Source organism: Hypanus sabinus, chromosome 18 (assembly GCF_030144855.1).
Source record: "Hypanus sabinus isolate sHypSab1 chromosome 18, sHypSab1.hap1, whole genome shotgun sequence".
Classification (NCBI taxonomy): Eukaryota; Metazoa; Chordata; class Chondrichthyes; order Myliobatiformes; family Dasyatidae; genus Hypanus; species Hypanus sabinus.
In genome coordinates this window covers 55,712,431-55,739,812 of record NC_082723.1, presented here as the reverse complement: position 1 = coordinate 55,739,812, position 27,382 = coordinate 55,712,431, and the positions used below count along the sequence as shown (strand labels likewise).

The window sequence follows — 27,382 nt, the reverse complement described above, 5'->3', positions numbered from 1 at the left end:
CAGTATGCGGAGCGCGTTATTTGATCTGGAGCGCATTTTTTTATTTTGAGAACGTACGTGCACCTGCGCACTACTCATGTCCATCACTTAACAGAAATGACCTGTAACATGTAAGGCTTATTGAAAAAAATATTTTCAAATGCATTTTTTTACATAACACAACGAAGAAACTTATTTTTAATTTCAGTGGGAACAGTGTTGTTGGTCTCCCTTTTTAGCCAGCGCATCAAAGTCTGGATTTAGTTTTGTTGTGGCGATTCTCAGGATTGATCTGAGGTGTTGGTCAGTTAACTTGGATCTGTGGCTGGCTTTGTGGATGTTCATGACGCTGAACGCCTGTTCACACAAATAGGTCAAGCCAAACAAAGAGTAAAGCGCAAATGTGGAGTAATACGCTGCACCTCAACAAAGGTCAATGTGTAGCGGTGTGCTACATGCAGCGCTAAAATTACGACACTGAGTCGGTAACTGCAGTTGAAGAAAAAAAACTTTATTCGAAATCCCCAGCCTCACTTTTAAGCCTCCCTCAACCTGCCCCCCGTGGCGCAGAGGCTCCAAAGCTCTTTGCTCACAAATCCCCGCAGGCTATCTCCCTTAGCTGGAACGCTGGCTAATTGTGAGCCGGTTTGGATGTGCCAGGAATTGGGTCGCCACAAATGTATATAGAGTGCATCATCTATTGGGAAAATGCCAGAATTGCAGGGGGAAAATGTTAACAAGGCTTATTAATATAATTTCATCAAGTTCTGCGGGCCGGATTAAAAAGCTTAACGGGCCGCATATGGCCCCCGGGCCGTAGTTTGCCCATGCCTGGTCTAGAGTGTGCATGTAATCATTGAAGCTCATTCCCATGTAATCAGTCTAGTTTGCTTCACTTCATTTACTCACGGTACTGAAATGTTTCTGTGCCAAAGAACCAATCCAAACAAAAATAAAAATTAATACATTTTCAGACATCCATGGAAAGATGTTCAAACTGTCTCCTCTTGCTCTTTCTATGATTGTTGGGTGCTAGCTTTTTAACTGAAGGTTATCTACACATTCTCTGTGAGACTATAGTCTGCATGAGGCTTTCCGGACATCTGTAATGGTCCTTCCAAATTTGCTTCTGCAAGTGTTCCACTATGTTTGTTGTCTGTTTCTTCTCTCCATCTTTCTTGAAACTTTTTTGTTCTTTTCCCAGGCATCTTATTGGGCAAAGTGTTAACAACACAAATTCTATTGGTTAATTCAACAACCCGAACTTATTAATCAACTGAATTTTTATATTAAACATCAAAATGAAACACCCAAGAGAAAATGTATATTATAAAATCTATAATGTAATAAGAGGAACACTTTTTAATAGATTTGCATTTTGAGGAGATTTGCAAAATAAGATGCTGAAAAACATAACTGTATTGATAAAATAAAGCACGGTTTTTAACCAGGATATTACATTCTCCCCCTTCTAAAATAGGCACATCCTCATGACTTTGTAAACCTTTGGAACATAGTAAACATTAATACTAACACAACACTTATACCCAATAACAGTAACAATTATGTTTACCTTTATGTTCTGATAGTATTCAGGCATACGGCTCACAGCAATCAAATGAATGAAGTGATAACAGGACATCCAATCCATTTGTAAATGGAAGTAACATATTTCACTATTGGCATTCACTCAACACTCTGATTTCCAGATGTGACGCATGCCAGCGTATCTGGCAGTTTCCCAACTCTGAGACCTTCTTATCTCAGCTTCACTTTCATCTTCCTTTAATAGTTGATTCTCAGTCACTGCTTCATTAGTCTGAATCTTTTCTAGTGACTTTTCATGCTTACTTTGAGATGTTCCATCCTGTATACTATCAGTTTCTTACTGCAAAACTCAGTTTCTCCTGCCCTCTGAGTAGTCCTGGCTTCACCTTCTATTATATTGGAGTCTGTTTCACTTACTATCTAATATCACCTCTGCTTTTCCAGTGCATTCCCACTAGGTCTAGACTGAGGGGTTCTGAAATCTTTTAATCAGTTCCTCTTAGGGGGCTTCCTCTTGGGGGTCATGCCACATTCCAATTTCCTTACCTTCTGAGTCTGTACAGTGTTGAAAGGATTCGTCCAGTTTATCTTTTATAATTTCTTCTTCATGCCATTCCACCAAAACCATCCTAGTGTCTTCAGCTTGTTTCTTTCCTTTTTTTCTTCTCCTTTGCTGAGATCTTTTACCAGGTGTAGGTTCTAGATCAGACTCTGGGTCAATATGTTCTCCCTGCCCTAGAAGTAAAAGATGGTTCTGATGGAGAATTTTTAACGGACCATTTCCATCTTCTGGGTTCAACCAAAAACAAACTGCAAATTTTGCTTCTGAGCCTGAGGTTCCAAAACAAAGATCCACGTAATTTGGCTTTGCACCCGAACATTAATAATATGGCGAGTAGCCAGTGTCTTCGTTCTGAGTTTGGTTGTAGCCATGCACACGATTTCCACTATACTGACTTCATTTGCTCTTTTTCTTGGTATCAAGAGTTCTACTATGTCTAACAATGTCCTGTTAAATCTCTCAAGATGAGGATTGCCTTGATATAACATTGTCCTTGACGTTGTACTTGACTTCTCAACTCTAAGTACGGTCAGTAACTCATGTATGAGGTGGCTTTCAAAATCCATTCCCTGATCACTGTGCTTTCTTCTTGGGAGGCACACCCACAGTCTTGGGTCTTGGCAATGTGGTTACTACCTCTATCTTAGAACGGTCTGTGTCCTACATAGTTGGCTGACGTCTTACAGAACTGGCACTTCTTTGAAACCTTCAGCTTTCAAGTGGTCTGACATCTTCAGTGGTCTCGTCTCATGCTCCTCCAGTGTTGACCCAAACACTCTGAGATCATCCAAGTACAAAACTACCTCATGCAGATTCATGTGTCCAATAGAATGCTCGACGCGTTGGAAGTTAGCCCATGCTCCTGATGTGCCCTGGGGATCCTTTCAAACTGAAAAAAATTGAAGAGAACGTATCAATGCTGTCTTTCATTTATCAGATTCACTGATTCATATTTGGTAATACCCACATTAAATCCAACACACTGAACCATTTGCATCCACCTAAGCAGGCCAGAACATCTTCAATCTGTGGAACTCTATGTTGGTCTGGGGTTTCACATTTGTTCAGTGTACTGTAATCAATACACGTTCATATTTTCCCATTCCTTTTCCTCAAAACCACAATAGGCATTGCATAGGGACTCCTTGCCTCAGTGATAATTCCAGTGTCCTTAAGTTTCAGCAGGTGCTGTCTAACATCTTCAACCTCCACTGCTCCAAACCGGTGAAACTTCTCTCTTCTGTCACTCTGATAGTTTGGTGAGTACTAATATCAAACTCATCAGTAGAAAAGATGACTTTGTGTTCCAATGTCCTATCAGTTAGATTCTGTCTCCATTTCTCTGGTATTGGTAAATCATCAAAGCTGAATGACTTTGATGTCAACTTTTCCAATGCAGGAAACTGTTTCTTTTTCTCCACTGTAACACTAGAAAATACCACCACAGGAAAGAGATGTACAATCTGCATGCAATATCTGAGGATGGCATTTCTTCCTGACATGGTCCTGACAATTATTGTCCCCTGTGAGAATAATCAGCCAAAACTTTCTATTGTTCAGGTCTCACTAACCCTCCTGCAAGTAAGACTGATTCTTCCTACTTATAATCATCCACTGAGCATCCACTGAAATGTCTAGGGTGCTGAGCACTCCTGAAAATTTGGCAGCTCCCAGTCACTCTAACTACTCCACCAGAACATAGAGCAATTGGTTAACAGTGAGTGTACCAGACAGTTCCAAATCTGAAGAACACTGATGATAGGAGTCAATGGTAAATGAGACAAATACCTGTTGTAAAAGGATCTGTAGAGTAAAGTAACTTGAGAACCTGTGTCAATTATAGCTCCAGCATAAATGCCTTCAATCGGCATGGATACATTAGAACTTGGTCCCACTAATCCTTCAGGAAAAGTGGTTGGCATTTAGCATTTCTGTTGATACACTGATTGGAATGTATTTGCTTTCTCACTTTCAGCTTCCACCACTGGCTAGCAATCTTGCAAACAGCCGAGCTGAATGTGTAATTTGTTCTTGCCAGTACACATCCCCTCCAACAGCAAGCCTCATGTGGCGCCTCCTCACTGGTGACACATGGAAATTGAACTCCTTTCAGACTCGGGCTAAACTGCACATGATAGGGAGGGGGTCTGGACCCTGCACATGTAGCACACAGGCCCAAAGGTGTGCGGACACACCCTGGTGCTCGTGAACCAGATACCCAGCTGTGGACAAGTAGCCCCACTGTCACGTCAGCAGCTCTGGGAGAGATGAAGGCTACTGGAGTAAATACAGACAGCAAATCCAGAGTGGAGCCCCTGAAGTATCTGGACACCACTGACCATCCTCCCGGCAGCTCCTGCAGCCAAGATGGTGCCAAACATATTGCTTCATAAGTTTTCCTTTGTACTGCTGGTGAGGCCAAGAGGAGGACCATTATAACAGGACCTCTCAGGACCTCTGTACCTCGGGTGGGAAGGAGCTGCGATACACCTTCAGACACACAGCATTACCGAATGAGGCCTGAGCTCACAAGTTGCAGGGAGACCGCGATTGCAATGAGTCACATACGGTATATTCCAGAGAGAACTCTGTACTCACGTCTGCCGATGATACCAATTTATGGGGGACACTTACTGTTAAAGTGGGATTACAATTGAGCTTACCTGTGAAGGATATTTCTTTATTGTTAGGTAATGACTTGGCAGGTGGACAAGTTTTCCCTGAAGTGCATTTGACAATAGAGTCAGAGGAACCACGGATGGATTCTAACACAGATTCTTCCTGTGTTGTAACTCGAGCAATGGCTAAAAAGATTGATGTGCAGAATGAGGTTGTTACTCATGATTGTTCAACTTGGGATTCAAGTTTTGAGGATGTGTCAGAAACTTTCTTACCTTCATTGTTTGAACAAGATTCTTGGAGTAAGTCTGACCTTGAAGATTTGTCTTTGTCTTGGAAGGAGATGATAGCAGAGCAGAGTAGAGACCCTGAGATTATCAAATTAAGAGAACAAGCTCTTCCAGATAGTGAAATTGATAAGGTGTCAGTAGGATATTATTTTGAGAAAGGAGTGTTAATGAGGAAGTGGAGACCGCCTACAATTCCTGCAAGTGATGATTGGAAGGTTGTTCATCAGGTAGTTGTTCCTAAGTTTATCAAAATGAGATTTTAACTTTAGCCCATAGTGTGCCCTTGGGTGGACATCAAGGCATAAGGAAAACTATGGACAAGATTTTAAAACATTTTTACTGGCCTGGTTTAAAAAAAGATGTGGCGATGTTTTGCAGAACATGCCATACTTGCCAAATTGTGGGAAAACCAAATCAAGTTACACCGATGGCTCCATTGTAACCTATTCCAGCTTTTGGTGAATCGTTTTCTAAAGTTATTATAGATTGTGTAGGTCCATTACCAAAGACAAAAACTGGTTATCAGCACTTGTTGACTATCATGTGCACTGTGTCTAGGTTTCCAGTACCGCTTAGGAATATAACAGCTAAAACTGTAATGAAGGCTCTTATAAAATTCTTTACATTTTGGGTTGCCTAAGGAAATACAATCTGATTAAGGCAGTAATTTTATGTCTGGATTGTTTCAACAGATAGTTTATAAATTGAGAGCTAAGCAAATCACTTCATCTGCATACCATCCAGAATCACAAGGTGCCTTTGAGAGGTTTCATTCTACCCTCAAGACTATGATTAGGACGTATTGTGTGGAAAATGAAAATGATTGGGATGAGTGTATACACTTACTTCTATTTGCAGTAAGTGAGTCGGTCCAAGAATCATTAGGTTTCAGTCCATTTGAACTTGTATTTGGGCATAGAGTTAGAGGACCTTTAGCCTTACTAAAAGAACAATGGATTAATAAAGAAGTACACACTAATTTGTTGGACTATGTTTTAAAATTTAAGGACAGATTACATAAAGCTTGTAGCTTAGCCAGGGAAAATTTAAAATTTGCTCAGGAGAAAATGAAAACCTGGTATGATAAAGAAGCCAGGATGTAGACATTTAACCCTGGAGATAAGGTGCTGGTTCTTTTCCCAGTGCAAAAGAATCCTTTACAAGCTAAGCTTCATGGTCCTTATGAAATTGCGTCTAAAATCAATGATGTGGATTACATAATAAAAACTACAGATCGTAGGCCAACTCAACTTTTCCATATAAATATGATAAAGCCATATTATGAGAAACAGTCTGCTACTATGACTGTTGTGGTCAATAATAATGAGTCTGATCTTACTAGGAGCATAATAGATGATTCATCTGAAGCTCATTCTAAACCTAACATTGTTTCTGTCAGATTACCAAACTCAACCATTCTGGAAAATATTGATGATAAATTAGCACATTTACAGCCAGAGCAGAAGCAGCAGATGAAACAATTAATTTTTAAATATAAGGATTTATTTCCAGATGTTCCTAGAAGGACCACTGTAGCTTCACATGCTGTAAACGTTGGAGATGCCAAACCCATTAAACAACACCCATATAGGATGAACATGGAAAAATATGAACTTACTGAGAAGGAAATTAAATATATGTTAGAGAATAATATTATTTGACCTTCTAACTTGAATTGGAGTTCACCTTGTGTTATGGTGCCAAAATCAGACAGTAGTATTAGGTTTTGTACGGACTATAGGAAGGTGAATACTATAATGAAAACAGATGCGAATCCAATTCCTAGAGTAGATGATTGTGTAGGTAAAGTGGGAAAAGCAAAATTCCTTACAAAGACTGCTTTAATGAAGGGATATTGGTGTGTTCCATTAACGGATAGAGGTAGAGAGATTTCTGCATTTGTAACTCCATCTGGGTTATATGAATATAATGTTCTTCCATTTGGGATGAAGAATGCCCCAGGTACTTTCCAGCAGATGATTAACTCTGTGATTCAGCGATTAAAAGATACAGATGCTTATATTGATGATTTAGTGACAGGAAATGATACTTGGGAAGCACATATTATTGCGGTTGAGAAATTATTTGAAAGGCTTTCAAAAGTTAACTTAACTATTAATTTAGCTAAAACGACATGCCACTGTAACTTACCTTGGTTATGCTGTGGGTCAAGGTAAGGTAGCTCCTGCTCAGACAATTTTAGAGATTCCCACTCCAACTGGGAAAAAACTCACAGAAAATTTCTGGGAATGGTAGGATATTATCGAAAATTTTGTAAGAATTTTGCTAATGTTGCCCTTCCATTAACTAACCTCTTGAAAAAGAATGAAAAGTTTGTGTGGACAGTGCCTTGTCAAGAAGCATTTGAGAAACTGAAAACTATGATATGTCAACAACCTGTGCTCAAGGCACCTGATTTTGAACAACCTTTTTCATTAACTGTAGATGCTAGCAATGAGGCTGCAGGAACAGTATTATTGCAAATGAATGAGGGTGATGAGGTTGATCATCCCATAGCTTACTTTTCTAAGAAATTTAACAAGCATCAAAGAAACTATTCTGCAATAGAAAAGGAATTGTTATCTGTTGTTTTGGCCTTAGAACGTTTTGATGTATATATTGGTACAACTCAAAAACCACATTGTCTACACTGACCATAATATGTTAGTGTTTCTGAGTAAGATGAAAAACAAAAATAGAAGATTATTAAATTGAAATTTAATGTTACAAGAGTACATTATTTTAATAGCTGATATTAAAGGTAAAGATAATGTAATTGCTGATTGTCTATCTCAAAGTTGAATGTACAATGTAAATTTTTTATGGAGTGATATTTTAACATTTGTAACACTCCTGTGTAATAATTTGTCAGTTGATGTATGATAATACTATATACTGTGTATGGTGTAAATTTTATACATTTGTGTATTTTTTTTCTTGTGTGAGTAATTGTTAAAATTTTGTTCTTGACAGATCAAAATTTTTTTTTGGAGGGAGGTGTTATCTTGGACCTGTCACATGACCATGATGTAATTGAGGCTATGCTGGATATGAGGTAATGGTCTTGCGATGGTGAAGTGACGTCATTTTCCTGCCAGTGGAAGGTCATGTGATAGTTCTTTCAACAGGGTATAAAAGGAGAACCCCTCCCTGTGACGTGGGCAGTTTGTGGCTGAATTCGCCAGTGATTCCATGTTGCTGCACATTCTATGTTATGATGCAGTTTTATTTTAAAGTGTTTTACTTTCTGCCTTAAGCCAAAGGTTATTGTCGGCAGTTTTGCTACAATACCGCCAGTTAAAGTGCAGTCGCAGAGTGAAGATTTGTTGAAGTTCGGGAAGCTGAAAGATCGAGGAAAGTTGATGTCAACTGTGAAGCAGGTTCGACCTTTATTTAATCTTCACACGAGGAATTAGTAACTTGCATCCATGATAACTCCTGTTTTGCCAAAAAAGAGCAGAGAGTTGGATGCAGAGTTTCGCCAAGGAAAGGTCAGTGCTTTTAAGCTATTTCATTTTCTTCAATTGTAAATCCCTCGACAAAGCATACTTCAGCTGGAATCAGCAGTAACGCCATGAAAGAGATTTTTAAAATATTTCAAGGCAAGTCTCTCCTAAGTGACTGTGTAAACGTTTGGACTTTCGCCTTACTACTCCTAAGAACTGTTTTTGCATTATCGCTTGAAGAACTGTTTTCGCATTCTCGCTTTAAGAACTGTTCGAGCTGCCATATCACAGCTGACTTCCAGTTAAGTTAGTCGTTTGTTTACTTTTGGGGGTTTTTTTAGCAGTGTTTAATAAATGTTTTATTTGTTGTAAAAAACCTGTCTCAATTATATATTCATTGTTGCTGGATCGTAACACAAAGTCTGTGTCATTCTCCCTGGATTGAAGAAGAATAAATGTGAGAGGAGCTGGTGAGAATGTAATGATCCAGGACTTGGTAAAGATTCAAAACACAGATACAAAACGATTGACACTCCAGTGTGACTTTAGGGAGATGTTGAGGACTCAACGCTGGATATGATGTATTGGTTCCATACACCTTCGGGCAGACCTCACCTGCCCAACATCTTCAGCTCTGGGCAGATCTCTGTGGTCCATGGAGGGAATTGACCAAATCAATCACTACAATACCATTGCTGGCCTGCAGCGTAGCATTAGACTGATTGGTCTGTGGCCACACAGCTTTCCACTCGTCTTTTCATTCCAACTTTCAAACACCCTCCATTCAGGAGAGGGATGTGACAATGCCCCATCACCACAGCAGCACCGTTGTAAACAGTAGGTGGGGTGAACACTCGTCTTCATGAGATCCACACCAGGGCAGACAGCAACCCCCGTTTATCATCTGCGGACATTTTTGCTTTGTGGAGATCTTCAAATCAATGCCTATGCGGCATTCAGAAAATCTCACTGAGTTTCAGTTCCCTAATTTATACACAGATTTCTGACTAACTTCACATATAGTAAATGCAGTGGAGAAGGAGACCTTCCTTTGTAATAGAACACAATGAAATTCATTATAGAGCACAGTGGACAATGAATGATTTTGTTGCCTCACAGTCTTAATATGAGGAAATTTGTTGCATTGCTTCATACAATTGTTTCAAAGGGACTTATTCAAGTTGGAAGCCTGTCATTAGTGGTCTTTTGTAGGGATCTGTGCTGGGACCTCTGCTGTTTATAAGTGACCTGGATGAAAATGTAGTTGGGTGGGTTAGTAAGTTTGCGGATGATACCAAGATCAGTGGAGTGGTGGATAGTTTAGAAGACAGGCAAAGGCTACAGCTCAATATAGATCAGTTGCAGAAATGGGCAGAGAAGTGGCAGATGGAGTTTAATCCAGATAAATATGAGGTGTTCCACCTTTGTGGGCAAATGTAAGGAGATGGTACACTGTTAAGGGCAAAAGGATGTTGAGGCTTTGGAGCGGGTGCAGAAGAGGTTTACCAGGATGCTGCCTAGTTTAGAGGGCACATGCTATCATGAGTTGTTTTCTCTGGAGCACCAGAGGCTGAGGGTAGATCTGATAGCGGTTTATAAGATTATGAAAGGCATAGGTAGAGTATTTTTTTCCTAGGGTTGAAATGTCTAATGCCAGAGGGCATGCATTGAAGGTGAGAGGGGATAGGTGCAAAGGGGATGTGAGGGGTAAGTTTTTTATTCAGAGAGTGGTGGATGCCTGGAATGCACTGTCCGGTATGGTGATAGAGGCAGATTCATTAGAGGCTTCTAAGAGACATTTGGATAGACACATGGATGTAAGGAAGATGGAGTGATATAGACATTGTGTAGCTAGGAGGGATTGTTTATTGGAGGGGTTTGATCTACTTTTTAGCTGGTTTGGCACATCATTGTGGGCTGAAGGCCCTGTTTCTCTGTGTACTGTTCTATGTAATATGTAATGAGGGATCCATAACAGGATGCAAGTTATACGCAGCATAGGGTTTTGGCACACAAGGGATGCAATAGGTAACTCAGCAATTCATTCTAGACAGACACAAGAGACAGCAGATACCGGAATCAGGAGCAACAAACAATTTGCTGGGGGAACCCCAGGGGTCGAGCAGCATCTGTGTGAGGAAAGGGATTGTTGGTGCGTCGGTTCTTAATGCCCTATTTGTTGTATCGATCAGATGTAATACAGAACTGTGGGACTCGTTACACAGATCTGGTGTAATACAAAACCATGGGACTCATTACACAGACCTGCTGTAATACAGAACCATGGGACTTGTTACACAGACCTGGTATAATATAGAACCAAGATGCAATAGGAGGGTGAACTCATCTGTTTTGTCTCTGTCGCAGTTTAATCGATCCGATTCACCTCGGAAAGAAGGACCGTTTAATGAATGCTGAAACTCTGAGCTACAACCCCGGCTGTTCATTGATGTGTGATGTCAATAAGAACTTACGGATGGTGCTTTAACAAGTTAAATTTCTGCTGCTCAGTTCAAAATCTCTGCTCCTGACTCAGTGCAAGTCTGAGACACTGAACTACCTCATCTTCATTAATGTGTAAGATGTGAAAATTATACAAGTCCCAATGATTAAAGGTCAATATTTTAAATTTGAGTTCAGGTAAGTGTGGCTCAAAACATCAAAGCAAAATAAATCTCGAAGGAAAATCAGCCCTGACAATTCACAGGTACTGAGAATCCACAGACAGGTTTAGGTCAAAGGAAAAGCCTCTTAACACTGTAATCCCCAGGACTGGAAAGTTCCAGACTTCAGAAAAGGATGGCCAGGTTGCTGGGACATCCAGGCAGGTGGAATAGGTAAGTGGTTGAGAAAAGAACATAGAAGCAGATCAGAGAAGTTTCTACAAGTGATTAGCAGGAGTTCCTGTGGTTTCCTCACAGGCTGAGACAGGGGAAGTTATACAGTGGAATAACAGAATGGCCGAGAAGTTAAATAAATATATGTTCTTGTGCGGCAATCGAGGAAGTGGAAAAGTCCCAGTGGAGCTTGAGAAATTGAGAACGTATACTGAAGATAAACTCCAGGAACTGATGAACCTTGTGACCTGTGCCCTTTGGATTTTAAGAATGGGTGCACAGGTTCTCATCTTCCAGAAATCCACAGATTTTGGACGTTTCCATTCATTGTGGGGTAGCAAACATAACGGTGCAAGGAGAGGGAGAAAGCACAGAATTGCAGACCAGGGAGCCTGACATCCAAAGACAGATGTGCATGTAACAGTTGATCCTCATTTTTCCCTGAGAATTTGTGGCTACCTTTGGGTCCCATTATGATGTGGCAGCAGTGCAGCCAATCGGTGTTGTGCTTCACACAGCTGTACCGTCGTAACTTGTATCAGTGCTGCCCTGGTCACAAAGCGTAATGAGAACCATCTATTCCTTTCCTCGCCTACAATACCTATCGCCCTTCGCCAACACCTGTCCACTCACACCGAGATACTGGGGTGTGTTGGTGCTGAGGGCGATTTAATCCAAGGTCTGATTTATGTACACCATGTCAACAAGGAGCAGAAGGAAACACCACTGAAGAATGAGTTGTTTGGTGAATCTCTCAAGGAAACATTTTATGTCAGTAACATCAACACAGCATCTTCTAATGGATCGAGTTGACTGAAAGCGTTGACAGAAAATGCCAACGGCCACTAAGGCAGTTGACAGAATATCTGTTTGCTGATGGGCAATAGATGGGGAGGATTAGAGTGTGGGGTCAGGGGGTTGTGGTGCAGAATTCCAAAGGGAAAGACCAGGAAGGACTGGAGAAAAGGATGCTTTCCAGATGATTAAAAGGCCTGGGGGGGGGGGTGTTTACCTGGAGATGGAGGGTTTTGGATGCCAGAATGCAAACCTCTACTTGTCGGCAGTGTTGGACAAAGAACCAGATGGATTGATGGGGTGTGGAATTTGGATAAAGACTGAGAATGATTAACACACACAAAATGCCAGAGGAACTCAGCAGGTCAGACAGCACCAATGGAAATGAATAGTCAGTCGGTGTTTTGGGCCGAGACCCTTGAGACTACATTCAGAGGCTGGAAGACTGCAGAGTGATGAGGGAAGCATTGGAATAGCAAAGGCCAACAGAGGGAATTCTTGGGCTCAGTTGTGACAGCAGAAGTCATGGCTACAAATGGTGGGGTGAATACATTAATTAGCAAGGGACTTGCTGTATCTGTGACCATGGGTGAGCTCCCCTGTTACCACATAGCTGCTCATCTGCCATTCACTTACACTGTCCACATTCTCCTGACCCCATTCTATACACCCCTCACAGGACACACAATATCAAGAAACTGTGAACTTGGATTTATTGTTTTTCCTCTGTTTCAAATTCTTGATAAAGGTGAGGAACAGCAGGGAACCCAGCCCCAAACCGTGCAGCACTGTCCGAGTCAACATCTCTCGACCCAGCACTGATATTTTTCCTTCTCCATTAACAGTAGGCTAATTAATTTTTAGTCTAAATCAGTGGATTACCCCCAGTAATAAGCACTCTAACATTGAGTAACAATCTGGATTTGCACCTTATTAAAGGCCTTCCTGAAGTCCAAGTGCACCCCATCACGTGGTTCACCCTCCTTACTCTGCTTGTTACAGATTCACTTTCCAATCATTTGTTAAACATGTTTTGCCTGGTTTTCAAAACTCCATGTTGACTCTGCCCAGTCTGGTTTATTTCTCCAAGTGGAGGCACAAGAGACTGCAGATGCTGCAATCTGGAGCAACGAACAGTCTGCTAGAGAAACTCAGTGGGTTCAGCAGTATTGATACATTTTGACATGAAATGTCGACAATTCCTCGCCGCTCCCCACACAAATCCTGTTCAATCCACTCACTGTCATTCCTCCAGCAGGCTGTTTATTATTCTAAGTGCCTTCCTGAATAATAGACCCTCCTCCCTCCCCAGCATTTCCCCAGCTATGGATGTCAGGCTCCCAGGTCTGCAGTTCCGTGCTTTCTTTCTGTCCTGGCCCCGTTATGTTTGCTACCCCACCATGAATGGGAACCACCCCAGTCTGTGGAATTCTGGAAGGTGAGAACCTGTGCACCCATTCCTAAAATCCAAAGGGCACAGGTCACAAGGTTCATCAGTTCCTGTAGCTTATCAACTGTCCAATATATGGTCTCAATTTCTCAAGCTCCACTGGGCTTTTTCCATTTCTTCCATTGCCGCAAAAAATATTTTTTTTGTGAAGAACCCACATGAACTCCTGCTAATCACCCATAGAAATTTTTCTGGTCTGTTTCCCTGTTTCTTGCTCAACTGCTTAGCTATTTCACCTGCCTAGACCTTCCAGCAACTTGGCCATCCCTTTCTGAAGTCTGGAAATTTCCAGTCCTGTGTTACTCAGGCTCTTCCTCTGACCTAAACTTGTCTGTGAATTCCCAGTACCTGTGATTCTTCAGAGCTGCTTTTCCTTTGGGACTTATTTTTCTTCGAAAGGGACATATATTATGTGTAAACTGTGCATGATGTAAATCTGATAATCTGAATGTTTGGAAACACTGATGGATGTCAACTGCCTCACTGGCTTCCATTTCCTGTCCTCAGGTTAAACTAATTCAAGACTCTTCCTTCACCCTGTTAAACACTACATCCTGTTCCTAGGCTCCTTTTAAACTCACCTGAGCCCCTTTCCCAGCATTAATTTATACACACAAGGGCTCGGTTTCCAGCACCTCCTTTCAACTCACCCAAACCCTAATTCGCACATCCCTTAGAAAATACATTGAAGAGCATACCCATGGTACTTTATATCTGATGTGGGCTCCACTACCTGCACCCACAGATGAATTTCCAGGGCTTCCTTTAAATTCACGGTTTAGGAGACTCAACCATAATCAGTAATTATAGTGACAGCCATAGGAACAGAGACAAAGGAGAACCAGCCTTCAAATAGCTTTCAAATGTCATCAAAAATGAGTCTTGATATTATGAAGAAAGCTGGGTAAATAAATACCACTATCTGTGCAGAGAGGAGGCTGCTGGTTCCACTTGAGAGTCTTGACCATAAGCCATTCTCATATACATTGGCCAAACTCACAATCAATAGCGTTACCTTAAATGGCTTCTGTCGAACCTGATATCAGACATCTTAAGGTAAGACAATTTACACCAGTATGACAGAGATCAAGGAAAGTTTCAGAAAGGCCACTGTTCCCCTATTTTCAATTGTTTTCATCCATCAATCAATACATTTGTGTATCCACAGAGCTACTCGTCATAAAACAGTGGTAAAAAGATGTTGGGCTGTCTGGGTTTTGCTCTGAGAAACTTCTAGAATATTGATGTGAACTATCCTGCTCTAACAAAGGTGCACTTAAGAGTTAAAATATACACTCAGTGGCCACTTTATTAGGTACACCTGCTCGTTAATACAAATATCTAATTAGCTGATCATGCGGCAGCAACTCAATGCATAGAAGCATGCAGGCATGGTCAAAGGAGTCAGTCATTGTTCAGACCAAACATCAGAAGGGGGAAGAAATGTGATCTAAGTGACTTTGACCGTGGAATAATTGTTGGTGCTAGATGGGGTGGTTTGAGTATCTCAGAAATTGCTAATCTCCTGGGATTTTCACACACCATAGTCTCTAGAGTTTACAGAAAAGCAGAGGGGGAAACATTCACTGAGTGGTAGTTCTGTAGGCAAAAGTGCCTTTTTCACAAGAGAGGGCAGAGGAGAATGGCCAGACTGGTCCAAGCTGACAGAAAGGTAACAGTAATTCAAATAACCAGGCATTGCAACAGTGGTGTGCAGAATAGCATCTGAATGCACAACACATGGAACCTTGAAGTGGAAGGGCTACAAGCAGTAGAAGACCATGAACATGCACCCAGTGGCTACCTTACCAGGTACAGGAGGCACCTAATACAGGATCCACTGAGTATTCTCATTATTAATATAGTATATAATTCTGTGGAAACAGTTATCAACACTCAAAGTATTGAAATAAACTTTCAAATGTAACCATTCAATTTGTATTGAATCACCAGCTGTTATCTTTGTGTTAAAACTTAATGAACGCTAATCTCATAGAGATTTTCCCAAAATATTCTCCTTATGTGGCTGATTGTACTGAGAACTGACAACAAATGCCCAAATCCAATCCTTGTGGCTCATTCATGGTCCGTGCAGACAGCAGGGTTGAGTAGCCAATGGCCCCAACGGTTTAAGGGGGAGGGTACTTTTAATAATTTAATTACATGGTTTAATCCGTTCAGGCCAATAATCACAGGTTTCTGATGTGTCAATGAACGCAGTGCAGAGAGCTGGAGAGGTTGATGTAATGTGTCAGAGTGAGCCTGTGTAGGGACCTGCTACCGGACAGTGCTGGCGTGACAGACTGCGGGACATGGTGATTCACCCTTCAGAATGTCGGTGGTGGGCAGGGCAGTCAAATATTCAGTGCAGACCAACATCTGAAGGTCTGCCTCTACGTACTATAAGATGACTTCCGAGTAATCTTAGTTACATGCAGTTAACATTCCAGCCAGCAGAGGGAACACTTGTACTCATTTCTGAGACCTTTGCAGGGGCATATTTCAGAATCAGAGTCAGGTTTAATGGAATTGGTTAACTCAGCAGCAGAAGAACAATGCAATACATGATAATAACGAAAAAATAAATAAGTCATTCAATTACACCAAGTTTATACAGTGCCTATAAAAAGTATAAAACTATAAAAAGCCCTTTTATATAGCCATTGAACTCATAAAGCAGAGCAAACTAATAAACCTCACTTTTTTATATTTTTCTGTTTTTGCATGATTTTTAATTTAACTATTTAATAAACATATATACAGTGCCTATAAAAAGTATTCAACCCCCTTGGAAGTTTTCATGTTTTATTGTTTCACATTGAATCACAGTGGATTTAATTTGGCTTTTTTGCACTGATCAACAGAAAAAAAGACTCTTTTGTGTCAGTGTTAACAGATCTCCACAAAGTGATCTAAATTTAATTACGAATATAAAACACAAAATAATTGATTGCACAAGTATTCACCCTCTTCAAGTCAGTACTGAGTAGATGTGCTTTTGGTGGCAATTACAGTCTTCAGTCTGTGTGGATAGGTCTCTATCAGCTTTGCACAGCTGGATACTGCAATTTTTTCCCCATTCTTCTTTATAAAACTGCTCAAACTCTGTCAGGTTGCATGGGGATCGTGAGTGAACAGACCTTTTCAACTGCAGCCACAAATTCTCAATTGGTTTGAGGTCTGGCCTATGACTTGGCCACTCCAGAACATTCCTGAGTAGCATTGGCTTTATGCTTGGGGTCAGTCCTGCTGGATTTCAAATCTGCCAGTCCCAAGTCGCAGTTCTCTTGCAGACTGCATCAGGTTTTCCACCAGGATTTCTTTCTATTTTGCTGCATTCATGTCATCCTCTACTTTCACAAGCCTTCCAGGTCCTGTTACAGTGAAGCATCCCCACAGCATGATGCAGCCACCACCATGCTTCATGGTAGGGATGGTGTGTTTTTGATGATGTGCGATGTTTGTCTTATGCCAAGCATAGCATCCAGTCTGATGGTCAAAAAGCTCAATTTTGGTTTCATCAGACCAAAGAAACTTCTTCCAGCTGACCTCAGAATCCCCCACATGCCTTCTGGCAAACTCTAGCTGAGATTTCATGTGAGATTTTTTTTCTGACGGTGGCTTTCTCTTTGCCACTCTCCCATAAAGCTGCGACTGGTGAAGCACCCGGGCAACAGTTGTATGCGGAGTCTCTCCCATCTCAGCCACTGAAGGTTGCAACTCTTCCAGAGTTGACACTGTTGTCTTGGTGGCTTCCCTCACTAGTCCCCTTCTTGCATGGTCACTCAGTTTTTGAGGAAGGTCTGACCTAGGCAGATTTACAGCTGTGCCATATTCTTTCCATTTCTTGATTATTGACTTAACTGTACTCCAAGGGATATTCAGTGACTTGGAAATTTTCTTGTATCCATCTCCTGACTTGTGCTTTTCAATAACCTTTGTGCAGAGTTGCTTGGAGTGTTCTTTTGTCTTCATGGTGTAGTTTTTGCCAAGATACTGACTCCAGATATAGCTGTATATTTACTACAATCAATTGAACCACCCTGACTGCACACAGGTGATCTCCATTTAACTAATTATGTAACTTCTAAAACCAATTGGCTGCACCAGTGATGATTTGGTGTGTCATATTAAAAAGGGGGGGGGGGGTAAATACCTATGCAATTAATTATTTTGTGTTTTATAATTGTAATTAATTTAGATTACTTTGTAAGATCTGTTTTCACTTTCACACGTGTCAAAAAAGCCAAATTAAATCCACTGTGATTCAATATTGTAAAATAATAAAACATGAAAACTTCCAAGAGGGATGAATAGTTTTTTATAGGCACTGTATATGTCCATTTCATAGTTACATTAAAAATCATGCAAAAACATAAATAATATAAAAAAGTGAGGTAGCATTTTTGAGTTCAATGTCCATTTAGGAATCAGATGCCAGAGGGGAAGAAGCTGTTCCTGAATCGCTGAGTGTGTGCCTTCAGGCTTCTGTACCTCCTTCCTGATGGTTACAACAAGAAGAGGGCATGCCCTGGGTGCTGGAGGTCTTTAATAATGGACGCTGCCTTTCTGAGACACCGCTCTTTGAAGATGTCCTAGGTCCTTGGTAGGCTAGTATCCAAGATGGAGCCAACTAAATTTCCACCACTCTGCAGCTTGTTTCAGTGTTGTGCAGTAGTCCCCTGCCCCCAGACAGTGATGCAGCCTGTCAGAATAGCACATCTATTTTTTGAGTGTTTTTGTTGACATACCAAATATCTTCAAACTCCTAATGAAGTATAGTCGCTGTCTTGCCTTCATTATAACTGCATCAATATGTTTGAACCAGATTAGATCCTCAGAGATCTTGACACCCAGGAATTTGAAATTGCTCACTCTCTCCACTTCTGATCCCTCAATGAGCATTGGTGAAATAAAAGCCAATGTTCACTCCCTGGTGAAAAGCTGGTGTCACTGATGCCAGTGTCTCTGTGGAGACCTACTGAAGCAGCCAGTGAAAGCAGTGGATTCATTTTAATCATTCTGCTTCACCCTCTCATCACTGCAGGCAGACCAGAGGAACCAATCAAACCCCTAACAATCTCATTACAGGAAATCAAATAGTGACCTGCTTTCTTCTTCCTGTTTCCTGATGGAAACAGGGGAACAGGAACCTGAGGATGTGAAGGGGGAGTTTCCACAGACCATGAAGGCAGTGCTAAAGTGTACCACTTTTAAAATTTACCATTTATTTCTGTAGTATATTTCTGTAATTATACCTCAATAATTATACTTATTTAATTATATTTTATAATTATTTTTAATGATTATATTTCTGTAGGTATGCCTCAATGATTATATTTCTGCTGGCTGTGGAGATTTGTCTATATTAATGAATGTTCAGAGTCTGAAAAGTCCACTGCCCACATCCCTTCAGCGATGCTGTCTGAGCCATCTCGGTGTGGATGAGTGAGACCTGACGTAGATTGGGAGACCGGTTCGCCGGGAAGCTATGCCAGAAAAAGTGGATCTCCCAGTGGCCACCCATTTTAATTCCACTTCCCATTCAAATTCCAGTATGTCTATCCATGGCCTCCTTCAGTATCATGATGAGGCCACACTTAGGATGGAGGAGCAACACCTTATATTCCGTTTGGGTAGCCTCCAAGCTAACGGCATGAACATGGATTTCTCGAACTTCTGATAATGCCCCCCACCAGCCCCCCCTTCACCATTTCCCATCCCCTTTTCCCTCTCTCACCTCATCTCCTTGCCCGCCCGTCGTCTCCCTCTGGTGTTCCTCCGCCTTTTTCTTTCTTCCGTGGCCTTCTGTGTCTTTCACCAATAAACATCCCAGCTCTTTACTTCATCCCTCCCCCTCCAAGTTTCACCTGTCACCTGGTGTTTCTCTCTCCCCTTGGTGTTTTGTGTTATTTCTCCACTTCCTTCCATCAGAGGTAACAGGGAGTGCAGACGTCAGGGGCGTGTTGCCAGTGAAACACCACTGCAGCCCAGGTTAACCAATCCTTTCAAGATTCTGACCTCACTGGGACAGATTTCTGACCAGGGGAGTGTGGAGGGGGGTGATGAGGGGCAGCAGGAGGGTGTGATGAGGGATGGCAGGAGGGTGTGCTATGGAGAAAAGGATATAATCAAAAGTTATGATGTGGTTATATTTCAACAGCATGGTAGCACCCTTTGAAAGACGTTAAAACATAACATTTGGAATCATAAAAAGGAGCTGCCCAAACAAACCCCACAGTCTGTGAAGAGAGCATGTTCCTAATGGGAGCCCAGGTAGGAGATATAGTCCAGAGAGTGATAAGATTATGAGACACTCTCATATGCATTGGTAAACTTACACTGGGCCCTCATGAACCAGCTAACAGATATCTTAAGCTAAGGTTTGTGGCACCAGTATAGCAGAGATCATGGTTCCAGAATGGCTATTTTGCAACTTTGCATATCAAACTTACTCATTGTCATATTTGTTCAACAACTAATACTTGAGGTGTCTGTGTACCCAGAGAGCCACTCCTCACAATTCTGTGGTAGAAAGGGGAATGTTTGGATGTCTGCATTTCATACTGAGAAACATTTAGAATATTAATAACTACCTGGTCCCGACAAAAGCGCTTAAATATTAAAAATCAGTCTGGAGAGTTAAGACTTCAAAAGACTTGGCGTGGTCTCTGAAGTAGTGATCGATGTTGCTAAGAAGCAGTGGCTCCCAGGTAAAGGCTGATCCATTTTGTTACTGTCTTCATTCATCTTTTTGATATTCAGATGACAAACTGTAATCCATACAGTACTTTTCACTTTGAGTACTCAAAAAATGTATGTGGCTCCCAATATTTTCCAATTCATTTATTAATAAATTGAGACCAACTGTTAATTTTAACCTGTCGATTGGAACTTAGATATGTTTAACTTCGGCAACAAGGAAGGCTGCACATTGCAAGTCACTTTCCTGGGGAATATTGTGCACTTTGATTTATGGCCATTGGAAACTTCAAGTGCCATTCCCCACTGTAGTTCCTCAAGGTTGTCATAGCCGAGGGGAGGTGGTGGGAATAAGCTCCCACTGCCTATTAAATGCTCCCGAATACATGCTTCTCAAACAGCTTCTGACAACCAAGCTTAGCTTCTGGCCTTCACGTGTGGCTTAGCTGCTAAGCCCGGCGGAACCATTCCTACTGACAGGAAAAGGGGCAAAGGCGGTTTACTGGCTCCTTACAACTGTTCGCTCTGGGCAGATGGGGCTCAACACCCATGGTTGGCAGCTCATTTAGGAGAACGAAAACAATGATTTCAAACCTCCTCTGCCTTGTGGGGAGGGCTTTGGGAGTAAAAATCTGGAGCTGGAGCCCTTAAGACATTCCTATATTGAGTTCAACGCTAACTAGCAACTCTGGTGACCCTGCTGGTGTCATACTGTAACATTCTCTGTTGTTCCTTTGGATTCAACAATTGCATGGAGAGGGGCAGCAATTTGTTCTCCACATCCATAGTTGGCCTTGACCAACAGAGGGCCTCAGAATATTTCCCACTGTCCTGGCTAGTGCTTGTTCTTCACCCAAAATAACCAAAAATAAAGAAAAGCACAGTTAATTGTTATCATTGAACCTTGTATTTAAGCAAACTGCAATGCAATAACTAAATTGTGTAACATCTACATTTTATAGATTTAATGTGCCTTTGAATGTCTGCTGAACTATGGTGGGCTTTCAATGAAAAGCATCGAGCTCCAAGAGGATAAAGCTTGCGTATAATAGTCGTGTTTAAATGTATTTGCAAAATGAAATTTTACCAGCAAGTAATTGAACTATTTTGGACAAATGGTCAGTACAAACACAGAGTCTCTAAACTATTAGTTTGGATTGCATATTAAAAGGAAAACTAATGGGGTAATGGTACACAGTAAATAAGAGTTTTCTGTGATGATTCATTTACTGCTGTTGTACTTGACTCTAGCAATCTCACCTGAGTCAGAAGGTTATGTCTTTGTAGCAAATTCAAACTTCAAGCTGCACTTCAGTGCAGAACTGAAGGACTCTTTGGGGAAATATGAATCCAAGAGCCTGTTTGTCCCTTTAGTGGATATAAAGCACATGTTTGAACAAGGCAGTTTACCACACTGCCCCAGCTAACAGTTGTCCTCCAACCAACATGACTAAAGAAATAACTGAATCACAATTGTGATTGTCTTTGCTCTTTGCAAGTTGGCTACCATGTCTCTCTACATTATGTAACTGTATGCAAAAAAATGCTTTATTTGCTCATGTAGTGAAAGCCAGGAACTTACTGAAAGACACTTTGCTCTTTTAGTTTGTTATTTGCTGTCAGGACTCTTCATTGCAGTGTTGCTCGGGTGTTCAGAGTGCTTGGAGTATTGGGATCAGTTTCATGATGTGCTGGCATTGCAGAGGGTCCACTGGAGGTTCACTAGAATGATACAGTGAATGGAAGGGTCAAAGGTTCATTTATTATCAAAGTACACAACTCTGAAATCCTTCTTCTCCAGATAGCCACAAAACCAAGAAAGAAAAGAACGGCAGCACAATCATCGACCCCCAAATCCCTCCTCCCCACACAAAACAAAGCAAACAAAAATGGAACAGGCACATCGACCCTCAAATCTCCCTCCCCTGCACACAAAAAACAAGAACAATCGGGCGAAAAACACAAAGTATTAAAAAAAACTTCCAGACGGAGAAAGGTCTGTAGTGTAAATGCATGTCCATACTGCTGAAAACCTGAGTGTAAACTCTGGGCACAGTGGCAGTCTCTCAACTCTCTGAAAGCAGAGCAATCCCCAGCAACCAAAAGGCAGTTTCCCCTCTCTGGCAGCAGAATGATCTCCAACGATCTAAAGGCAGTTTTTCTCTCCATAGCAGAGCAACTCCACCAGCGTCAAAACTAGTACAAAGATCTTTTGATGTTTCTGGCCTGTTTACAAGAATGAAGAGGCTCTCACTGAAACCTATTGAAGATTGAAAGGCCCAGATAGAGTAGGTGTGGAGAGGATATTTCCTGCAATAGGGAGTCTTGGATAAAAGGGCACAGCCTCACAATAGATGGACAACTCTATAAAACAGATGAGGAGTAAGTGTTTTAGCCAAAAGGTGGTGAATCTGTGGAATTCATTAACACAGATGGCTGTGGAGGCCAATTCATTGGGTATATTTAAAGCGAAGGTTGATAGATTATTTGGTAGTAAGGGTGTCAAAGGCTTCAGGGAGAAGAAGGCAGGAGAATGGGGTTGAGAGGGATAATGCCAGCCGGAATGGTGGAGCAGAGTCGACAGTCCAAGTGATCCAATGTTTTATGGTACATACTCCCGTTGTAAGTATACTTTTTGGCAACATTTATTTACACTCAAAATATCAAATTAAATGACGGAATGTGGCTATTCAAACTGGATTTAATCCTCTGCTGTCAGCTTTGCAGTTTAGAATACAAAATGTGATGTACGTCATTTCAGAGAGCTTCTCCCATGAACCATCTATCAGGTTTCCCTGTATCTCATCCTGTACCAGGTACAGATCAGTTCTGGCTTCTACGTGGCTCACTTTAAGTCAGTACACTCACCAGGGTTCTTTACTGTGCACATATTCTCTTCAAATTCTCCTGACTCACAGGAAAAAGACTGTGGAATATTCTGACTGGTTACATCACTGCCTGGTACAGAGCCTCCAATGCACAGGATTACAAGAGGCTGCAGAGGGTGTAAACAGAGCTAATTATTTATTTATTTTTCCGAATTACAGTAATTTTAATGCTATAATGCGGCCACAGAATGACAAATTTCACAACGTGTCAGAGATAATAAACCTGATTCTGATATAGGCATTTGGTTAGCATGGATGATTTGGGCCAAAGGGCCTGTTTCCATACTGTACAACTCTATGACACTATGAAATAAAACCTTTGGCACTGCCTCAGCATTAACCCATTGTCCACTGAGGACCCACTAAGGCCTCTTTATCTGAAAGCAGCAACATTGGGAATGAGACCAGTGACCTAAAGACACAGCTGGAAGAAACTGGGTTTGATCTAATGGCCACTGTGGAGAGGAGGTTACAAAGTGACTAAGGCTGGAGACTGAATGTAATGGGAGGCATAGCATTCTCATGAGATGGTGAAATGGACCAGGAGGCAAAGGAGTGCTGATATTGAAAGTTGGGATGAAGACAGCATGGAGGAAGGGTCAGAGCTCGGGAAGGAGATGATAAATAGCAAGGGATCAATTACTGGGGGTTGATTATGGGCCACAGATGGATAATAAATAGAAAAGGATCGATTCACTGGACAACAAATTTTTTTCAAAAGTGTTGCTTCCTCAGAATTTTTTTTATTTATGATAGACTGCTTGAAGATGAACACAAATATAATTTCAGAATACTTGTATCATGTAGGAATTTAGAGAAACAACAAATTAACTTTTATCAAATATAATGTGTTTAATTGCATAATGGTGCTGATGCTTTGCAATAGTTCAACTAAGTTAAAAATATTTTGTTAATGATTTTCATTTGTACTCAGTGTCTGAGGCTTCTCGCTTAGTGTCCAACAATAATTCACCAGCATTGGTGGATTCCAGTTGCTCTGGTATCTTTTCTCCCTGACCGCAAAGTCCTGGTGAAACCTTTCACCATGCCCGTCACTAACAGCACCAAGATTTGCAGGGAAGAAGTCTAAATGGGAATGCAGAAAATGAATCTTCAGTGACATGTTGCATTTCATGCTTTTATGTGGTTGAAACATGCTTTCAACCAGCTGCATGTAGTTTGGTGCTCTGTAGATGCTGAGAAAAATTTCAACAACTTCCTTGAATGCCTTCCATGTGATTTTCTCCGGTCCCACTAGAAATTCTTCAAATTGCCTGTCATTGATGACCTGTTTGATTTGTGGACCAATAAAAATGCTTTCCTTAATCTTAGCATCAGTTATTCTGGGAAGTATCTGTCTCAAATATCAAAATCCTTCATAGAAATTATTGTGCCTGGTGATAGCAAACTCCATCCTTATATTCCTGAACCCAATAATTATTACTGAAACCTGTCCTGCCATGCAGCAGCCGCGCCACCTAAGCATGCCTGGACAAGATAGGAAACTTTCCAGCTTACATTGTAGGCAACATTTTAATCAACTTGAATTATGAATTGAAATAATAACATAAGTTTATAAAAAATGGTGCGTGATAGGGAAATTTCATGGTGATTTTCATGATCAGTAGCCCAAAATTCATAAGATATACCTAAAGGTGTTCAGGAAGCAAAATCTTTGTTGTCCAGTGCTTACTGGGAGTTGATTATGGGCCACAGATGGATAATAAATAGCAAAGGATGGAATACTGGGGGCTTGAGCATGGCCACCAGATGGAGGATAAGTAGCAAGGTGTGGAATATGGCGGTCCAAATATACACTATAGGGAATATATAGGCCCCAGATATACAATTGGTTTATTATTAGCATGCATGCCAAGATACAGTGGCAATCATTGTTCTGTACAGCACCCATACAAGGAGAAGTATAGATCAGGGAATTCAAACTGAACGTAATGCTTCAATCAGTTTATTGACTTACTGAATGACATAAAGCACAATGGTTAGAGGGTGGATGGCTTACTATGTCACATAAGTCCATTCCATCCATCTGGTTCATACCAGCTCCAAAGAGTGCAATCCCTTCACTCTCATTCCTCCCTCCTGATTTCCCAGTAAGGATTACAACTGATTCCCTCTCAGTCCCCCCTCCATACCTCTCCCATTATAAAGGATAACTTACAGCCACCAATTAACCTACTTACAGGATTTTCAAAGGAGGAAACCCATGGGAAACCAAGGTAGCCATGGGGAGAATCATGCAAACTCCACACAGACAATGCCTGACATATGGATTAATACTACATTCCTGGAACTGAGAGGCAGCAGTACTAATTGCTGCACTGCCACAGTGCCCATGGATTGTATAAGAAACTACTTTCTAGTTCAGTGTGTTAATTGGCCAATATAGGGAAAGGGTTAATTTTAGATTAAGTAGTGCATAAATAAGAAAAGATAGTTCAGGAATCTTCTGGGAATCCTTAAAGACTGAAATAAGTTGTCGTGCATTTAACATTGCAGTAATATTTACATATATTATTTGATTGGGCATTGTTTGTTGTTCCCATGGTTTATAATGGGTTATATGTAAGAGTATGTGAATGACATACGTCATCACACCACCACATCATATGGGCATGCCTCACTAAAAGCAAAACAAACTAACAGTACCTGAGTATCCCTGGCTCCATGTTTTTCTTTCAATTAGTTTTATGTTTTAGACTTACAAAACACAACAATAGCAATGAGGAAATGAGCAAAAGACATTTGAATTTTTAAAAAGCTCAGCATATTTTTGCACAGTGGGATGTTAAAGTTTAAAAAATGCAAAAAATGGATGAAATCCACAGGTTCATAAACAATGGGTACTGGGTAATAATAATAATAATAATAATGCATATATTATAAATGGCTGGCTACAAACAGAAAGATAGATGTGTTCAATTGCACAACAGATTACTGGTTGATGTATACTGAGCAAATTGAGTAATATTTTGAAGAAAAAGAAATAGCCAATAAGAAGCAAGTGCCAGTTTTGCTGAGTGTAATAGGTGGGAAGATCATACAGTTTGCTTAGAAGTTTGATTGCTCCAACTAAACCAGCCAAAATAAGCTTTGCTGATATAGTGAAAGTAACGTGGGAACATTTAAGAACCATCACCATTGTTGATTGCAGAAGGTTTTAGGTTTCATAAGCAGAATCAAAAAAAGGGGACCATTTCAACGCATATGGTTGAATTGACAAGATTGTCCGAGCATTGCCAGTTTAGTGATGGGCTTAATAAGGCACTGAGAGAACATTTACTTCGTGAGATTTTACAAGAAAGCATTCAGAAACAGCTACTAACTGAAGCATAGCTCACATTTATAAGAGCAGTTGAAACTGCTGCATCATTGGAAACTGCAGCCAGAGACGCAATTGAGTTGCAATCAGGAATGAAAGTGAGAGAGAACAAAATTGCAGTGTCTGAAGAGAAATATGGCTGTCCAAACAAATTGTGTTACCCTTGTGACATGGGAACACATACAGCCAGTCAATGCAGGTTTTGAGGCAAAAATTGCAGGAATTTCAGGAAAGTAGGACACATACAAAGTGCACGTCAGGCAGACAAAATAAATCAATTACACTGAGGAAAAATAAAGATAAAAAGTTAAGTTGCAGTTTCAAAATGTGCACTAATCTGCATACTGTTGAAAAAAATCCAAAAATGATGAGAATGACACAGAACTGAATAGCCTTGAGATTTACTATCTGAAACCTAACAAGAGACAAGCAATGTAGCTTACACCAGCAGTGAATGGCAAATTAGTTAAAATAGAAATGAGGCTGATTTGGCTGTTTCAGTCATTACATAAAATGTGTTTGAACGGCTCTTCAAAGATACTGAACTGAAACCTGCAGATACCCAACTAAGAACATAATGGAGAAAATATCATTCCTGTGGGGATGACATTTGAAACAGTGAAATACAGCAACCCACACCCATATGAACTTGCATGTGGTAAAAAGAGGAGGGCCAGCATTCTGGGCCATGATTAGCTGAGACAACTACAACTTGATTGGAGATCTATACACCATTTGCTTGCCACATCTCCTGCAATAGGGTTAACTGAAAATTAAGTTAAGTTGAACACAATGGTGTTCAAGAATGACATAGATTAACTCAAGCATATCAAGGGTAAATAGTGTAAAATAAAAATGCCACACCCAAGCTTTACAAAACCCATCAGATTCATTATATCATCAGCGATAATGTAGCCAGTGAGCTA

General features: G+C 40.9%; 1 long non-coding RNA gene across 3 annotated transcripts in view; it reads right to left on the bottom strand.

Annotated features, from left to right (window-relative positions):
- Positions 1-469: 469 nt before the first annotated feature.
- Positions 470-27,382, bottom strand: part of LOC132407613 (uncharacterized) — a 44,350-nt gene continuing 17,437 nt past the window's right edge. For 2 of the 3 annotated variants that reach the window (XR_009516536.1, XR_009516534.1), the window contains exons 3-5: positions 23,097-23,223; positions 21,811-21,950; positions 470-2,978 (exon numbers count right to left, since the gene is read on the bottom strand). This is a non-coding gene — a long non-coding RNA (uncharacterized LOC132407613). The remainder of the gene's footprint in view (positions 2,979-21,810; positions 21,951-23,096; positions 23,224-27,382) is intronic. The other variant, XR_009516535.1, reaches the window with a different exon arrangement.